Source organism: Chrysochloris asiatica, unplaced genomic scaffold, assembly GCF_000296735.1.
Source record: "Chrysochloris asiatica unplaced genomic scaffold, ChrAsi1.0 scaffold00093, whole genome shotgun sequence".
Taxonomy (NCBI): domain Eukaryota; kingdom Metazoa; phylum Chordata; class Mammalia; order Afrosoricida; family Chrysochloridae; genus Chrysochloris; species Chrysochloris asiatica.
This window is the reverse complement of record NW_006408611.1, coordinates 4,822,404-4,841,387: the sequence shown is the minus strand read 5'-3', so window position 1 is coordinate 4,841,387 and position 18,984 is coordinate 4,822,404.

The following is an 18,984-nucleotide window of genomic DNA, read 5'->3' as shown; positions in this document are numbered from 1 at the left end:
AGCAGGTGGGTTTGAACTGCCAACCTTGTAGTTCACAATCCAGTGCTGGTCCTACAGAAAAACACCAGGAATCACTATAAAATTAGAAATAATATAATAAGAAATACAAGGAAAAACAAATTAAACATTCGGAAACAGAATAAAACACGGCTTAAAAACAACTAGGTACAGAAGAAATAAAAAATAAAATAAAGTAAAACTTCCTAGAATCAAATTAGAATGAAAATACACCATAAGAACAGTTAAAGCAGTGCTAAGACAATTCCTTTTTTTTTTTTATTTTTTTATTATGTAGTGGATTACATTGATTCTTTTTACCTGTATACCTGGTATGAACTCCCTTAGACATGATGCTTATTTGCTTGATTTATATGTTGTTAGATTCTGAGGGTAGAACTTTGTTTAAAATTCTTGCATGTATGTTCACAGATAAGCACTGGACCACAAGGTCAATTTGAACTGCAAAGTGGAGGTTCAAACCCACCAGCCTGGAATGGTACTGTAGGATAAGCACAGAGTCACAAGCATGGTTTGAATTGCAAAGTCAGTATTTCAAACTCATCAGCTGCTCCTCAGAAACCCCATTTAGGGTCACTATGAATTGTAACCAACTCGACGGCACTTAACAACACCAACAACAAGACAAGTCATAGCAATAAGCATACAAATTAGAAAAGAACTAAAATCAACACCTTAACTAAAATCAACACCTTAACTCACTATCTCCAACAATGAAAACAAAACAAAAAATGAACAAAAATATTCCTACACTAAAGAGATAACAGAAAAAAAATAAAGCCTTGAGCAGAATTAAATGAGACAGAAAACGAAAAGAAAGTATCAACAAAACTAGAAATTAATTCTTTGCAACAATTGATAAAACTGATAACCTACTAGCTAATCTAACAAAGGAAAAGAGGAAGATGCAAATGACATGAAATGAAATGACATGAAAAAGAAATGAAATAGTTTATGCCACAACAGAAGCAACTGAAATAAAAAGGATTACAATTAAGTACTATAAAGAACTGTAGGCCAACAAAGCTGAAAACTGAATATTGGCCAAATTACTAGAAATACATACTGCCTACCCAAACTAACACAACATGAGGTTCGAATCTTAAACAGATCCATCACAAAAGAAGAAACTAAACAGGTAGTGAAAAAACTCGGACTGACAAATTCTACCTAACAGTCAGAGAATTGATAACCATTCTACTCAAATTGTTCTAGAACACAAAAAGACTGGAATACTCCCAAACTCATTCTGTGATGCAAGCATAACCCTGATAACAAAATTAGGCAAAGATGTCATAAAAATAATAACAAAATTATGGGATAATAAGCCTCATGAACATTGTTGTTAGTGTTATCGAATTGGTTCTGACTCATAGCAACCCTCTCTCTATAGGGTTTCTGAGGAGGGGCTGGTGGGTTCGAATTGCCATCTTGTGGTTCAAATTGACTTTGTGGTCCAGAGCTCATTGATGAAAATAGATTTAAGAATTTTCAACAAAATTCTAACCTCAGAACCTAATAACATTTAAAACAAATAAATAAACATCATGACTATGGGGAGTTCAAAGCAGGTTTGCAGGGAAAAACCATGATTGTATCAAGTGATGTAGAAAAGGCATTTGACAAAATCCAGCAATCATTCTTTAGGAATGATTTAGGAAGGGAAGGGAATTTCCTCAACACATTAAGGATATATATATATATATATACAAAACCAACTACTAACATTATTCTCAACCACAACACACTGCAGACATTCCCCTTTTGAACAGAAACCATATAAAGATGGCTTTTATCACCACAGCCATTCAATATTGTATTAGAATTCCTGACCAGAGCAATAAGACAAGAAAGTAAAATAAAAGGCCTCCAGATTGTCAAAGTATAACTATCTCTGTCTCTAATAACAGATGGTATGATCCTCATATTAGACTAAACAAGAAAACTCCTAGAACCAATTAAAAGATTTAGAACAGTGCCAACATAAGTTGGATTCCTCTACACTAACAAAGTAAACTCTAAAAAGAAAATCAGGAAAAGAGTACCATTTACAATAGTTACCCAAAAGGTGAAATACTTAGGAGTAAATGTAGCCAAATATACAAAAGACCTATACAAAGAAAATTACAATACACAGCTCAAAAAAAACCCACCTATATAAATGGAAGACTATTCCATGGTCATGGATAGGAAGACTTAACGTTGTGAAAATGCCAGTACTGTAGAAAGCAATGTACAGATACAGTGCAGATATATGTGCTGCAAATATATCTGTGTACATACAGGAATGAATCTCTGACCCTAGGGCTCCGTACCACAGTTGCAAATGGACACCAAGGTCAATTGGCATAACACAGTCCACAAAGAAAATGTTCTACATCCTATTTTTGTATATTTGCTACTTTGGTTAGTAGTAACTGGGGTTTTAAAAGCTTTGAGTGGCAATGTGTTGTTGTTAAGGGCCGTCAAGTCGGTTCTGACCCATAGTGACCCTCTGCAGGGTTTCCAAGGCTGTAAATCTTTACAGGAGCTGAAAGCCTCATCTTTCTTTCACGGAGCAGCTGGTAGTTTTGAACTGCTGACCTTAAGGTTCACAGCCTGATTCATAACCACTACGCTACGGTGCAACTATATAGATCTCACCCCATCCAAAGCAAATAAGTATAAAGAAAATCAAAGACACAGGAAAACAATCAGTTTCTATTAGTCCAAAAGATCATGTGAACCTGAACCTTCATGTCTCTAACAAAAACTAAACATTGCTTGGCTACCACTGAAGAACTTTTCTGAAAAAGATCACAATAATAGATCTTGGATAGAGTGGAAGAAAAAGTTGGAATAAGTGTCAACATAATAAAAAGAAACTTCAGGCTTACTGGTGGAGACTATGGCCCTTAGACACCCTTCAAACCTGAAACTAAATTCACCCATTAACTTTCAGCTAAACAAAAAGCAGACCTGGTGTGGTGCTGTGGGCTAATGCATCAGACTGCAAAGCCGTTTAAACTGCAAGGTCAGTGGTTGAAGCTCACCAGCTGCTCCTTGGAAACCCTATACAGGGTCACTATGGGTCAGAATGGACTTGACAGCACTTAGCAACAACAATAAGGTGAAAAGTAACACTAGGGAAGTTCAAACTGCTTAGAGCCATAAATCAGACTAGATCCAAAGGGCCCCATTTGCATCAAATAAAGCTCAGAAGACAGGAGTGAACAGAAATGAAGGACAACTGGAAAAGGTAAACACAGGGAGGAAGTGGGATAAATGCTGTTACATGGTGGGGATTGTAATCAAAGTCACCAAACAAAAGGTGTATGAAATGTCAAATGGAAAACCCATTTCCTCTGCAAACTTTCACAATTAAAAAAAGAAAAGAAAGTGAAAGAATACACTTCAGAATTAGAGAAATATGTTTTAATCCTATTAAGAACTCTCACATTTAAAAACCAGAAAGCTCAATTAGAAAATGGTCAAAGGGCTTCAATACAAATTTATTCAAAGAAGGTTTACAAATGCCCAATAAGCACACGAAACAATTCTCATGATTCATTTGGTGGTGGTGGTGCTAAGTACTGTTGTGTTGATTCCCACTCATAAAGACCCTGTATAGGTTTTCTCAGGGGTGGTTGGTGAGTGTGAACAGTTGACTTTTTGGTTCAAACTGACCTTGTGGTCTGGTGTTTATCTTACTACATCACAACTGGAGTCGTTCAGTCCATTGGTGGTGTTGTGCTGTGGAGTCAGATCCAACTCATAGGGACCTTGCATAGGGTTTCCAAGGTTATAAATCTTCACAGGAGCAGTAAGCCTAATCTTTCTCCCACGGAATTGCTACTAGTTTCGAACTGCTGACCTCAAGGTTAGCAGTCCAACTCATAACCACTATGCTAGGGAAATACAAATCAACACTAACATGAGAGACCACTTCATTCCTAAAGTGATGGCTCTTATTAAAAAAGTAAAAGAATAAGTGGTGAAGAGGATACAATGCAATTGCAGTGGTGAGGTAGAATGGTACATACAGCTGCTTTGGCCAGCATTTTGGTGGTTTCTCAAGAAATTAATCATAGAATTTCCAGATGACTCAGCAATTCCATATATATATATATATAAGAATTGAAACAGAAACTCAAGCAGTTAACTGGACACCACTGTTCATTGCAGCATTTATTCATGAGAGTCAAAAGGTAGAAAAATTCAGTATACATCAATAGATAAACACACTGTGTGATACATATAATACAATGGAATATTGTTCATCCGTGAAAATAAATTGGGATCTGATACAGCCTACATCATGTCTGAACCTTAGAAATATTATGCTGAGTGAAATAAACCAGACATACAAGGACAATTTTGTGTGAGTCTAGTTTTATAAAATGTTTAATTCATAGAGGCAAAAGTAGCTTAACGTTACCGTAATATATGAGGATGTGGGTGTGGAAAGTTACTCTTTAATGGGTACAGAGTTTCTATTTATGGTGCTAAAATAGATTTGGAAATAATTAGAGGTGATAGTGTCACAACATTTTGAATGTAATTAATACCCCTGAAGTGTACACACAAAAATGGTTAAAATGCAAATTTATGTTTATTTATATTGTACCACAGTAAAGTTTATGAAAACTAATTTTATTATGTTTCATGCAATAGTTGGTACATACATATACTAAACAAAAAGAAACAGACAAATATGAAGTTCAAGAATGTTCAGAACTTAAAGATTCAGCAGGGCAAATGAAGGGAATATCAGTCCTGGAAAAGATTGCAGAGACTATGTGGGTAACAGTTGACTAGGGCCTGGAAATATGTGATTCCATACTCTGTGGGCACATGCACTATCCATAGCCACTGCAGCAGAGTCAATTCTGACTTACAGCAACCTTATAGGACAGGGGAAAATTGCCCCGTAGAGTTTCAGGGGCCGTAAATCTTTACAGAAGCACTCTGTCTCATCTTTCTTCCTTAGAATAACTGGTGATTTTGTATTGCCAACCTTTCGGTTGGAAGTCAAGTGATTAACCACTGCACTACTAGAGCTCCTTTGGCACACACAGTAAAGCATGTGAGGCTGCCTCTATGATACGACATAATGAATACCAGGGGAAATTTCACATGGAATAAATGACCAGTATGAGATGGGCTACTCCCATCAAAGACTGGGAGAGCCCCATCTCACACAGTTGTGTAAGATCCTTCTGAAAGTTAGAAGTCCTTTAGGCCCTTACTGTTGTTTTATTGAGAAGCAGTTAATATATTGACTCATCTTCAAAAATGATGGGTGATTTTGTGTGCCTAGCCATGACACCTTTTCTTAATTTGATCTATTAAGCAATAATATTTCCAGCTTCATTAAGTGATCACCTTAATTATGACACTGGTTAACTATGATCATTAAATTAATGACATCTGTCACCATCAGCCACAGGGGTAATGAATAAGTCACAAGATCAAATTTACATCAACTTCATAATGCATGGTGATTGAGAGTGAGTGATGACATAGCAGGATTAAAAGTATATCCCAGAAGCTTAAAAGATAAAACATAGATAGTTTTGGTACTAATTCTCCAAAACATAAACAGAATGAGACAGCTTAACTCCCAAAGTGGATACTGTGAGGAAAATATGCAAGAACTATACAAACCTATAGATTCAACAAATCTTTTGTTTCCTATATAGTGGCAGCTTGAACGAAGCAAAATATCAGAGTGTGACTGTGAACTAGCTGAAAAATTAAAGTTTATTGTACATTACTATAAGTGACAGCATCAATGGGCACAAGCGTGGCAACAATAGTGAGGTTGGCCCAGGATCGGGCAGTGTTACATTCTGCTGTGCATAAGGTCGCTATGAGTTGGCACCAACTCGAATGCACCTAACAACAACAACAACTATCTGTCTTGCCAACGTAGTCTCCTGTTATTCCTGATTATCTTCTTAGCTGTTTCCATTCAACCCCTTTCTCTGCAATCATGAAGTATGTAGCACTCACCCTTCCCTCCTAGGGTCTGAGGGTGGTATTGGTGGTATAATGTCAAGTCAGTTCTGGTTTATAGTGACCCTGCACAGGGTTTCCAAGGCTGTCAATCTTTGCAGAAGCAGAAAATCTCCTTTTTCTTTCATGGGGTGACTGGTGGATACAAACTGCTGATCTTGTGGTTAGATGCCCAGTGAGTGAGTAAGCACTCACTGGTTGCTACCACATATCCTTCTTTCTAAATGGCCTAACCTTAGCTCAGTACCAAAAAATTACATTCCCCTCTATGGATTTTCTTTAATCAAGGTTTTTCCCTCTTTTTTAAGGTGTTTAAAAAGTAATCTGACCTAATACTTACACACATATCTTTCTTATGTTCTGACAAAACTGCGTGGAAACAGAGAACAAACACTTGCAGATTTCATTCTTCTTGATTTCTGAGCTGAATCAACAAGATCCAGTTCAACAAAATAAATGTAAAGGTCAAAGTTCAGATAGCAAGCATCAAAATGACAAATAATAGATATCATCCTTATAGAATCCCTCTTTGTTCTGACCACCAGGAAGCTCAGAGTAAGTTGTGTTGCTAGTTACCACATCATTATTGATTTGTCTCTCTGCAGGATTTTTTAAAGTTTATGGTTTTGCTTATAGCATTTTGCTTTATAGTTTGCCTGCAAATAAAGAGTTTTAATTTTTATGTTTTTAATAATTCTACAGGATTGGTTGTATTATATTCAATATTTTGCAAGTGGGTGAAATAAAATGGAATATTAATAATAAAATACAGAATAGAAATAACTTGGTTTTGAAAACCAAACCTCAGTAATCAGTTAAGAATTGATGGTAAGTTACTGTGAATCGATGTCTAACACTTAAAACTAAATATCTTGAGGGTCAAATACTATGTTGAGATTAGAAATTATACTTTTACTAAGCTTTATACTGATCACTTAATGTGAATCTGAAAACTATTTGTTAAAAAATGGTTAATGACTGGTGAAAAATTCTTAGCCTATTTGAGAGACTTGGAGAGACCATGAAATCTTGTTGGCAATTCCCCCATTAAAACTTCCACAGAGGCTCCTCCACCTAAACATAACTCAGGTTTAGAAATATCACAGGAAACTTCACTGGTTTATGAGACCACAAACAACATTCAACTAATATGTATCCATTATTGTGCTTTTTATCATATTATGAACACTCTTACTGCTTTTGAATACATCAAGCATGCTGAGGTTAATAATGCTTATAAAATATTTCAAAATCTTTTAAACACACATACAGTACAAGCAACACGAGCCTGAAGATCAAAAAATGCATGTGTGGCCAGATTAAAATGATGGTTCCTGAGCTGAGATTCTCTTGAATCTGTGTCAGGAAGAGGTGATAAACATTCTGTGAATAAAGCTTTTTATATAAGTCTATATGATTACAAAACAGAAATCAGGGGTTGGCAATGATATGGTGAAACTGTAACTCATCCCTTGTTGGTAGGAATGTGTAGCTGCTATGGCAAACAATTTGTCAGTTCCTCAAAAAGCAAAACATGAAATTACCATATAACTCAGCAGTTCCACTTGTTGCTTTATCCAAGAAGAAGTGAAGGTAGGAATGCAAACAGAAACACATACATGAGTATCTATTGCAGCACTATTTACAGAAGTCAAACGTGGAAATTGCTAAAAGTGGAATGGATAAACAAAATGCAGTGCAATGGAATATTACTCAACAATAGGAGAACTGAAGTCCTGATACATGCTATAACATGAATGAATTTAGAAAACATTATACTGAGTAAAATAAATGCCACCAAAAATATTTATTATATGATCCCATTTATATGAAATATCTAGACTAGGAAAGCATATAAAGAACAAAGTTTGTTAGTGTTACGTGGGGCAAGGTGGAGAAAAAGGGGAAAAGGTCTCATTGTTTAGGGGACACTAAGCTGTTCACAGGGATGGAAAAATTTGGAAACAGACAGTGGTGATGTTTGAACAACAGAATGCATATAATTAGTCATTGAATTATTTATGTAAAAAAATGTTGAAATGGCAAACGCTTTGCTGCATATGTATTTACTACAAACAAAACTTTTTAAAGCCTTTGGTGGTTAAGGAGTCCTGGTGTAGTGCTATAAGATAAGCACTGAACCAAAAAGTCAGTTGTACCAAGGTCATCAGTTCAAAGTCACCAGCTGCTCCTCAGAAACCCCATGCAGGGTCACTATGAGTAGGAACTGACTCAACTGCACTTAACAAGAACAACAACAATGGTGGTTAGAATCACGTGAGTACCAGTTTTGTTTGCTTGCATTTGGTTTGATTTTGCTTTTAATTAAAGAAGAGGCTCAGAATAGATGGGGGGAAATGCTGTCTGGTTTTCCCAAAATTTAAATGTATAGTGTGAAACACTGATTACAGTATATTTTCCTTTTATAGTAATTCCATTTTAAAAATTACTAAACTCAAAATAAGATTTAAATTCTTTAAGTCCAGCAGTCAAGATTTTTCACTCATGGCCTTATTGAGTGATTATTATTCATTCTTGCCTAATATAAGACTAGGATAAACAGATGTGTGCATTCTCTAGATTCTCAGAAGAATCTAGGAAATATATGAAGAGCACATAATAACACATGGCAGAAGAAGGATATAGTTATTGAGAAGTAGCTACCTCCATAATCACCATACTCTTAATGATTCTGTGTTCTTTTATCTCACAGTATGTATTTATTGATCTCTTCCCTCAAAGGCACAGCTCTAGGCATGAGAGAATGCTAATCAGTAGTTAATTTTTTAATCTCAATCCTAATGATAAATTTTAGTCACAGCATATAACTTTAAAGTGTGCTACTCTTTGTTTTTTAGAAAGAAAAGTGAATGATAAGAAAACCAACTAATAAAAACAACTATAAAATTATGTTAAATTGTTGTTAAGTGCCATCAAATCGGTTCGGACTCATATTAACCCCGCATAGTCACAGTGGGGAAACATTTTTTGCCAAAATTTATAACATCATTTGTGGTCATACAAAATTGTCAACCTAATATTAACCTGCTATATTTGGTCAAGACTTAGTTCTGCTCATGAGGAATCTGTACATGGACCAAGAGGCAGTTGTTCAAACAGAACATGGGAACACTGATGGTTTAAAATTAAGAAAGGTGTACGACAGGGTTGTATTCTTTCACCATACTTATTCAACCTGTATACTGATCAAATAATCTAAGAAGCTGGGTTATATGAAGAAAAACATGGCATCAGGATTGGAGGAAGACTCAATACCAACCTGTGATATGCAGATGATACAACCTTGCTTAATGAACATGAAGAAGACTTAAGATATTTACTGATGAAGGTCAAAGGGCACAGCCTTCGGTATGGATTGCATTTCAATGTAAAGAAAACAAAAATCCTCACCACTGGACCAATAAACAACATTCTGTCTTATTAACTGAGAAAAGACTGAAGTTGTCAAGGACTTCCTTCTTCTTGGATCAACTATCAATACTCATGGAACCAGCAGTCAAGAAATCAAACAACCTATTGCATTAGGCAAATCTGCTGCACAAGACCTTTTTCAAGTGTTGAAGAGCAAAGATGTCAGCTTGAGGTCTAAGGTTTACCTGACCCAAGCCATGGTATTTTCAGTAACCTCATATGCATGTGAAAGTTGGACAGTAAATAAGAAAGACCGTAGAAGAATTGATGCTTTTTAGCTATGGTATTGGAGGAGAATATTGAAAGTACCATGGGCTGCCCATAGAACCAAAATATCTGTGTCGGAGGAAGTGCAGCCAAAGCGCTCCATGGAGGCCAGGATGGCCAAACTTCATCTCTCATACTTTGGACATATTGTCAGGAGGGAACAGTCGCTGGAGAAGGATATCATGTTTGGTAAAGTGGAGGATCAGAGAAAAAAAGGAAGACCCCAGCAAGATGGATTGGCCAAGAGGCAGCATCAATGGTCTCAAGCGTGGCAACAGTAGTGAGGTTGCCCCAGGATTGGGCAGTGTTTCCTTCTGCTGTGCATAAGGTCGCTGAGTCAGCACCGACTCGAAGCCACCTAACCACAGCAATATATCTGGTCAAATATTTAACTAACTCATCCCTAATGTGATGGCTGGAACTGAATTTGCCTTGGCAGTGCCAGACCAAATGACTTTGAGGGTCTTATACGGAGCTCTGGTAGCGTAGTGGTTACTAATCGGGCTGCAAACTGCAAGGTCAGCAGTTCGAAACTACCAGCTGCTCCGCGGGAGAAAGAAGAGGCGTTCTGCTCCCGTAAAGATTAACAGCCTTGGAAACCCTGTGCAGGGTCGCTATGAGTCGGAACCGACTCCAAGGCACATAACAACAACAACAACAACATACATCCTGTAGATCAGATAATCCCTACTCCCTACCTCTGCAAATGTATAGGGTTTCCAAGGAGTAGCTGCTGGGTTTGAACCATTTGTTCAGTGTTCAGAGGCCAATGATAATATAATTCCACACTCTTCTCCTTTATCTCCCCCTATCATAAGCAATCCCAAGAGGCAGTAAGACAGGAAGATTAGGGTCTCAAACTCTAGAACCTAATAATCTAGATTTTGGGGTGGATGGTTCTTTTGTTTAGTTTTGTGTTTTTGTCTTTCCTTTCACCAATTTATAGTCTTTGTGTGGCAATGTAAGATAAACACAGGACTATTAACTACAAAACTAGCAGTTCAAACCCACCAGCCACTCCTCAGAAACCCTCTACAGGGTTACTATGAGTTAAAACTGACTCAACAGTACTTAAGAACACCACCCAAGTTAATGTGTGTCTACCCTCCAGTTAGTGATTTAACCTCTTTCCTCCTCCCACCCCTGGTAACTAACAAAGACTATTTATTGTAGTGTGAAAAATAAATAGTTTTATACGATATTTATTTTTTTGTGATTCACTTACTTCACTCAACATAATGTTCTGCAAATTAATCCATACTATGAGGCTTTTTGTATATTCATTGTTATTCTTTAATGATAACAATGCAGACTTGCATTGTGCTTCTATGTTGGAACATTTGCTCTGCACCTCATTTTTTAAACCTGTTGAACAAGAACACTTTGGGCTGATGTAAGGATTAAGTACGTAAAGTACTTCAAGGAAAAGATAGCACATAGTAAGTCCAAGTTGTGTTAATAATGATGATATTGACAATTATAACAAATGTTTTTCATGAAAATGATGATTTACAAGATTTTAAATCATCTGTACAAATCCAATTATATTTACTAGAGTGAGTTTACTAAACAAAAATATAGCTAAAACAAGAACAGAAAAAATAAATATCTGTCAGGTGAGTAATATAGTAAAAAAAAAAAAAAAATAGCTAAAATCTCATCTATTTCCCTTCCAATCCCCAAGAAGTCAACTAACAGAGTTGTATTAGATATCTATTGATGTGTAACAAATTACCTCAAAGTTTAGAACTTTACATAACACACATCTCACAATTTCTGTGGATCAGATATATGAGTATAGCCTCATTCAATCCTTCAGCTCAGCATTTCTCATACATGCCATCCAGGGCTGCACACACCATAAGTTTCAACCGGAGTCAATTTGATTCTAATATCACTCTGGTACATAATGGCGCTGTTGGTTAATGTGCAGGATTTCAAAGTCTACTTGAGCTGGGAGGCCTGCAGTTCAAAGTCACCAGCTGCTCCTTGGAAACCCTATACAGGGCTGCTATGGTGGGAACCCGACTGAACATAACAACACATTCATTAGAAGTGAGTCACTGGTTCTGGACCACACCCATGGAGAAGGCACTGTATAAGGGTGTGGTGAGTGAGTGGAATCTTTAAGGATCATATTGATTTTATTGGAGTCCAGCTCTGGTAGCGTAGTGGTTACGAATCGGGCTGCGAACCTTAAGGTCAGCGGTTCGAAACTACCAGTCGCTCCACGGGAGAAAGATGAGGCTTTCTACTCCCGTAAAGATTTACACCCTCGGAAACCCTGTACAGTGTCGCTATGGGTCGGACCCAACTCGATGGCACTTAACAACAACAACAACAAGTGTAGCACAGTGGGTTAATGTACTGGACGGCAAAGTCACTTTGAACCGCAAGGTTGGTAGATCAAGCTCACTACCAGCTGCTCATTGGAAACCCTGTACCCAGTTGCTATGGGTGACAGTACTTAACAACAGCAACATCAAGTAAATTTGAACTCAGAGTAATCCCATGTAACTCAGTAAAACTGCACCAGAGGCGTCTCTAAGCTTAATCTTTATGGGAGCAAATACTTGGTTTTTCTTCCTCAGAGCTGCTAGGTGAGGGAACATATTAAAAATAAAGAAATGCATCCTGAAGTAAAATGTGTGTGGAGTCATGGTGTGATGCCATGGGTTAATGCACGAGAGTGAAAAGCCATTTGAACTGCAAGGTTGGTGGTTCAAGCTCACCAGTTGCCTCTTGGGAAACTTATACAGAGTTGCTATGGGTCGGAACCGACTCGAAGGCACATAACAACAATGACAAAATGTGCTTGGTTCATAAGTTTCCTGCCATAGGAAGCTTGATGTCTTAGGTATATTCATGTAATCTGAACTACTTGGTCATAATATGGTCAAGAACCCATCTTTCAATATCTATAGCCAGATAAGAGATGGTGAATATGCATTTTTATTTGTTTGCTTGTATGCTTTCCTCTATGTTTTGAGGGGTAGAGATAAAGGGCATTTACCAGTAAGATTAAACTCACAAGCACTTGGCTTGTTTTCCCACCCATCCCTCCCCAAAAAAAGAGAGAGAGAGATAAAGGAGGAAATTAATATTCTTCCTACTTCAATATAATATGGAAGAGAGAAGGCGGTCAGAACCAGAACTAATAATACATAGAGGAAAGTCCAAGTATGGCTTTTGAGAAGGCGTTTTGCAGAATGGTATCAGTGGTATCTAGTACACTTCAGCATCTCATTAAAGAGGATGTATGACTCTCTCAGGTTCAAGCATCTCTCAGGTTCAAGCATCACACGTGTATCAGCCAAGCCTTCAATAAAAACAATAACTAAACACTGTAGCATTCAATCTATGACAGACAGTATTCTCACTTTACAATATGTAACCCACTTAATCTTTACAGCAGCCTAATCAGATAAGTACTATTATTATCCTCTTTTCATAGATAAGAATGCTGAGGCATACAATAGGTAAAGTTATTTGCCAAATCTCATACAGCTAGTTAAAGGAAAAAACTGGTGTGTAAACTGCGATATCAGACTCCAAACTTTTGCTCCTAAGCACTGATGAAGATTCTACTTAAATGTGATTGTAAACAAGGATTGTTGTTGTTGTTAGGTGCCATTGAATCAATACCGACTCATAGCGACCCTATGCACAACAGAATGAAACACTGCCCAGTTCTGCACCAACCTCACAATCACTGCTACATTTGAGTACTCTGCTGCTGCCACTGTGCCAATCCATCTAGTTGGGCACCTTCCTCTTTTTCTCTGACCCTCCACTCTACCAAACACGATATCCTTCTACAGAAACTGGTCCCTCCTGACAATATGCCCAAAGTATGAGAGATGAACTCGTCTGGCCATCCTGGCTTCCAAGAAGCACTCTGGCTGTACTTCTTCTAACACAGATTGGTTTGTTCTTTTGGCAGTCCATGGTACTTTTAATATTCTCCTTCAATACTGTAACTCAAATGCATCAATTCTTCTGCATTCTTCCTTGTTCACTCCTCAACATTCATATGCATACGGAAAATATCATGCCTTGGGTCAGGGACAGTTTAGTCCTCAAACTGACATATTTGCTCTTGAACACTTTAAAGAGGTTTTGTTCAGCAGATTTTCCTAATGCAATACATCAATTTCTTAACTGCTGCTTCCATGAATGTTGATGGCTGATCTAAGCAAAATTAAATCTTTGACAATTTCAATCTTTTCTCCATTTATGTGGCTGTTGTTTATTAGTCAAATGATGAGGATTTTTGTTTACTTTACATTGAGGTGCAACCCATACTGAAGACTGGATCATTGATCTTCATCCGTAAGTATTTAAAAACCTCTTCACTTTCAGCAGGCAATGTTGTATCATCGGCATATTGCAGGCTGTTAATGAGTCTTCCAGGCTGTTAATGAGTCTTCCAGACTGTTAATGAGTCTTCCTCCAATTCTGATGTCTCATTTTTCTTCATATAATCGAGATTCTTAGATTATATGCTCAGCATACAGATTGAATAAGTATGATGAAAGACTACAACCCTGGTGCACACTTTTCCTGATTATAAACCATTCAGTGTTCCCTTGTTCTGTTCAAACAATTGCCTCTTGTTCTATGTACAAGTTCCTTGTGAACACAAGTAAGTGTTCTGGAATACTCATTCTCCATAATGTTGTTCATAGCTTGTCATGATTCACAGTGGTTAATACTGTTTTATACACAACCCTGCAGTGACAATGCTCAATGAATGCATACATGAATAGACATGTGCATAAAACAGGTGTGGCAAAAACAGTGGGAGTATAACCACAAATACGTATGGGTTTGAGAGGGGATATTTGTATGTATTTACCTTTATACTCATGAATGTAGTGAAACATACAGGAGGAAAGTTATGAAAACTTCTTTGCCATAACCAAATACCTTAAAGGAATGAATGGCCTGGGGCTCAGGAATAGGGGCTCAGGGAACAACTAGGTCAACTGGTATACTATAGTCTACAAAGACAAAATTCCACATGCTACTTTGGTGAGCAGTGACTGAGGTCTTACTGTCATCAAGTAAGGTATGACTATCTGAAGAGAAGAAGGGGGAAGAAAGTCAACGATACAAGGAAACAGTTCAATGGATGAGGCAAACATCAGTCTTTATAACTCTAAGACAAGAAGACAAGAAGACAAGAAGAACTAGCTGGTGCCTGACTACCATGACCAAATGCTCTAAAAGGGATTGTGTTAGAAACTCACGGATAGCATGGGAGGAAAACGTGTGAAACAAAATTCAAGGTCACAAAATGACCAGGCTCACTGGTTGGACAGAGACTGGTGGAACCATAGTCACCCTTCAGGTCTGGAAGTGAACTCACCCCTGGAGTTCATTTTTTAAGCCAAATAATAGGTCTATAAAGGAACTTAGTGGTTATGAATGGGGCTGCTAACCTCAAGGTTGGCAGTTTGAAACTACCAACTGTCCCGCAGGAGAAAGATGAGGCTTTCTGCTCCCATAAAGATTTGCAACCTCTGAAACTCTGTGCAGGGTCACTAAGAGTCAGAACCGACTCCATGGTACTTAACAACAACAAAAAGGGAACAATAACACAAGATAGGTATACACACTGTAGAATAACCAACCATTGGAGATTAAAAGGATAGCACTTACCCAAGAACATAGCTCAAAAGGCAGGAAGAGATATCACAGAATGAGGAATGAAAATGGGCAATACAAGGAGGAAGTTGGACAAGTGATACTGTATTGTAAGGATTGCAATCAATGACACAAAACAAAAAAATGTGTATGTACCATCATCCATCTTTCTTCTATGCATGGACTAAGAACAGCAGTGCAAAGAAGAAGAGGTAGTGAACACCAAGGGAAAGAACATTGAAATATAATCAAAGCAGAGGCAATTATTATTGCTCTCCTTGGTTATCATTTCACTAATTCCCTAATGAAGATGAACACTGTTAAGGTTGTTTGTTTACTGTATTATAAAATTATGACCAATATCATTATATAATTTATCATTCTCTTTCCATTGGTGAGTTGAACTATTGTCAATTAATCCTTTTTATTGTCATCATAAAGCCCTCATTAACAGAACAGTATTGGTATTGTAACATATGACCAGAAAATCTTGACAAAATTATGCTATTTGCACTGGGCAAAATCAATTCATACACAGTTATAACTTAAAATGTTTATACTTTCCTTAGTGTGTACCATCTCTCTCTCTATCATGCACACACACACACATTTCTTGCCAGCTGTTAGGGGAAGGGTAAAGATAATGGGGAAACTTAGAAAGTCAAACTTATCCCCAAGAGAGTACACACTGGGTTTTAGTTACGTACCTGCAACATTACTGTGTAGTATATTCTAGGAAGTGTTCTCTTGACAACTTAGCTCAAGCACAGAGTCCTATTTCCACCAGAGAAAGCACTACAGCTCTGATGCTCTAGAAGTCCACTTGGAATGCAATGTGAGTGGGGTCACAACCAAGGTGTATGTCTGTACACAGGATAGCCCACACTAGGAGGCGTTGAGGAAGAAAATAAGTGAAAAGTAGATGTCTAAGAGCAAACAAAAGACGGCAGAGAAGGGGACAGGAGAACAAAAGGAATAAGTCAACTCACTAGCTTTCCTCTGTTTCCCTTTCCTCCTCCTACAAAAGAGTATTTGTTCCTTGGGAATTTTCAATTAAACGGGAATCTGAATACATTAACGATTTCTTTATGCAATGCAGCCATCACAACAGCCTTGGCATTTGCTTGTATTCCAGGACTGGGCTCTGACTAAAATTACCATGATATCCAGCTGGGTAGACTATTCCAGGTGAGATTTGTTCAGTCTAAAGTAGGTTGCATAAATCAAATACTTTAAGTAGCATTTTATATGTCCTGGAGAAAAACTATGTGCTTATTTGACTATTCTGTAAAATAAAATTATACTAAATAGACTGCCATCTACATTTTGACTACAACACCATATGCAGGGATGGCATAGGACGGGGCAATGTTTTGTTCTGTTGTGTATAGGATCACTATGAGTTGGAATCTCCTCAATGGCACCTAACAACCATATGTAGAGCTTTATTTACACCACAGTTTCACATGTACTGTTTCCTGTGATCCTTACAAGAAACCGAGGAGAGAAAAGGAGGGAAGGGGAGTATGGGGAAAGAAGGAAAAGAAAAGAGAGGAGAAGAGAGGAAATGTTAGTGTTCATTGAGCACCTCACCCAGTGTGTCATTACCCCTCCCAACTGCCCTGTGCACAGCCTAGCATCATGCTGTCTAGCTTATTCCCTTCTAGCCTAGCCCACGGAGGCTCCAGCACCACCTTGCCTCTCCCTTCCAGTGGGCCCAATAGTTTGCACTGTGACATTCCCTTACCTAGCTGAAGTGGGGGTGGATGGCTAGAGGGGAATAGAATTGGTGAGAAGATACCATCTGGGTGACAGGTAATACCAACCCCTAGTGATAGTCTCTCCCTATGTAATGCTGGCTGGCCCAGCACCACAGATCCTGAGGTCATTCTGGTGTCATCACATCTAACAGTGTCATGAGGTATGACTTGCACCACCCAACCCCCATCTCTATTCCACTAGTGACATCACTATTGAGCATTTACTATATGCCAGGCACTGTGTGAGCGGCATTTTTAGTATTCCTATTCTTATTGACAAGAAGTCAAGATTCAAAAAGGTTCAGGGATCTCTAACAATTACAATCTCCCAACAATGGCACTCTTGGGCATTTTAAGCAGGACCATTATTTGATTTTGAAGACTTTCATAGATAGTATATGAAGTTTTTGTAGACTATTATTTTCTATACTATTTGAAATTCTGCTACTAGCATTATATTACCAGTCTATTGTTTAGTATATATATAAAAAAAAATTCCCCAATCCTTGCAGTTGCCATGTTGATTCTGACTTACAGCAACCCCCTGTATGTCAGAGTAGAACTTGCTACATAGGGATTGTAATGGCTTATTTTTCAAAATTGATCTCCAGGTCTTTCTTTCAAGGTACCTCTGAATGACTCCAACCTCCAACCTTCCAGTTACCAGTCAATTAAGTTAACTGTTTGCCCATGCAAGGACTCCTTCCAAACATTATAAATTTGAACTTCCCCTTACAAGTAGATTTAATTACAACACTGACTAAAAGGCATCTTCTTATTTTGATAGGCACCAGAAGACTTCTGTAAGTTGTGGAGAGAAGAGGAATGTGGCCAGGGAGCACGTCAAATTAATTTATCTTATGACTGTTTTCACAAGAAGTCAGTAGGAAGATAAGATGATCCTCAAGGGATGTGCTTGCTAGAAAAAAATTGAAACACCAATTGCCATACTTCACTGATGGGTTTAAGTCTTCCTCAAAACAGGGGAGAAGGTTAGGCTCTAGATATCCAAGGTGACTTCAAGTTCTTTACTGGGTGAACTGGATAACATTATACTTCATGCACTTTCCTTTTCTATTCCCTTTTTGTTCCCTGTTAGTCTTCTTTTTTGTTGTTGTTTTTTAGTGATGTTAGTGGAGAATATTAAAAGTACACTGAACTACCAGAAGAATGAACAAATCTGTGCTGGAAGAACTACAGTCGGAATGCCCAGGATGGCCAGACCCCGTCTCTCATGGTTTGGACTTATTATTAAGAGGGACCAGTCCCTGGAGAAGGACACGATGCTTAGCAAAGTGAAGGGTCAATAAAAATGAGGTAGACGACCAATGAGATAGACCAGCACAATGGCAGGAGCAATGGGATCAAGCATAGCCTGATTATGAGATTGGCAAGGACCAGGCAGCACCTCCCTCTGTAGTGCACAATGTTGCCACGAGTTGGCACTGACTGGATGGCACCCAACAACAACAGTCACTCCACAGGAGGAAGACGAGGCATCTGCTCCTACACAGACATACAGTTTCAGAAACCCTTTGTAGACTGACTAGGAGGCTTGGTATGGTGCTCTAGGATAAGCACTGGACTTATCCAGCCTCTCATTTGAAATGTTATACAGTGTTGCTATGAGCCAGACACAAGTCTACTGTACTTAACAACAAAAATAACATGAGTCAGACTGACCTGAAAACAGTGAGTTTGATATAAACATCACCTAAAGGAGCCTTAAGGAGCTCTGGTAGCATCGTGGTTACGAATCTGGCTGTAAACCACAAGATCAGCAGTTTGAAACTACCAGCTGTTCCACGGGAGAAAGATGAGGCTTTCTGCTCCCGTAAAGATTTACAGCCTCGGAAACCCT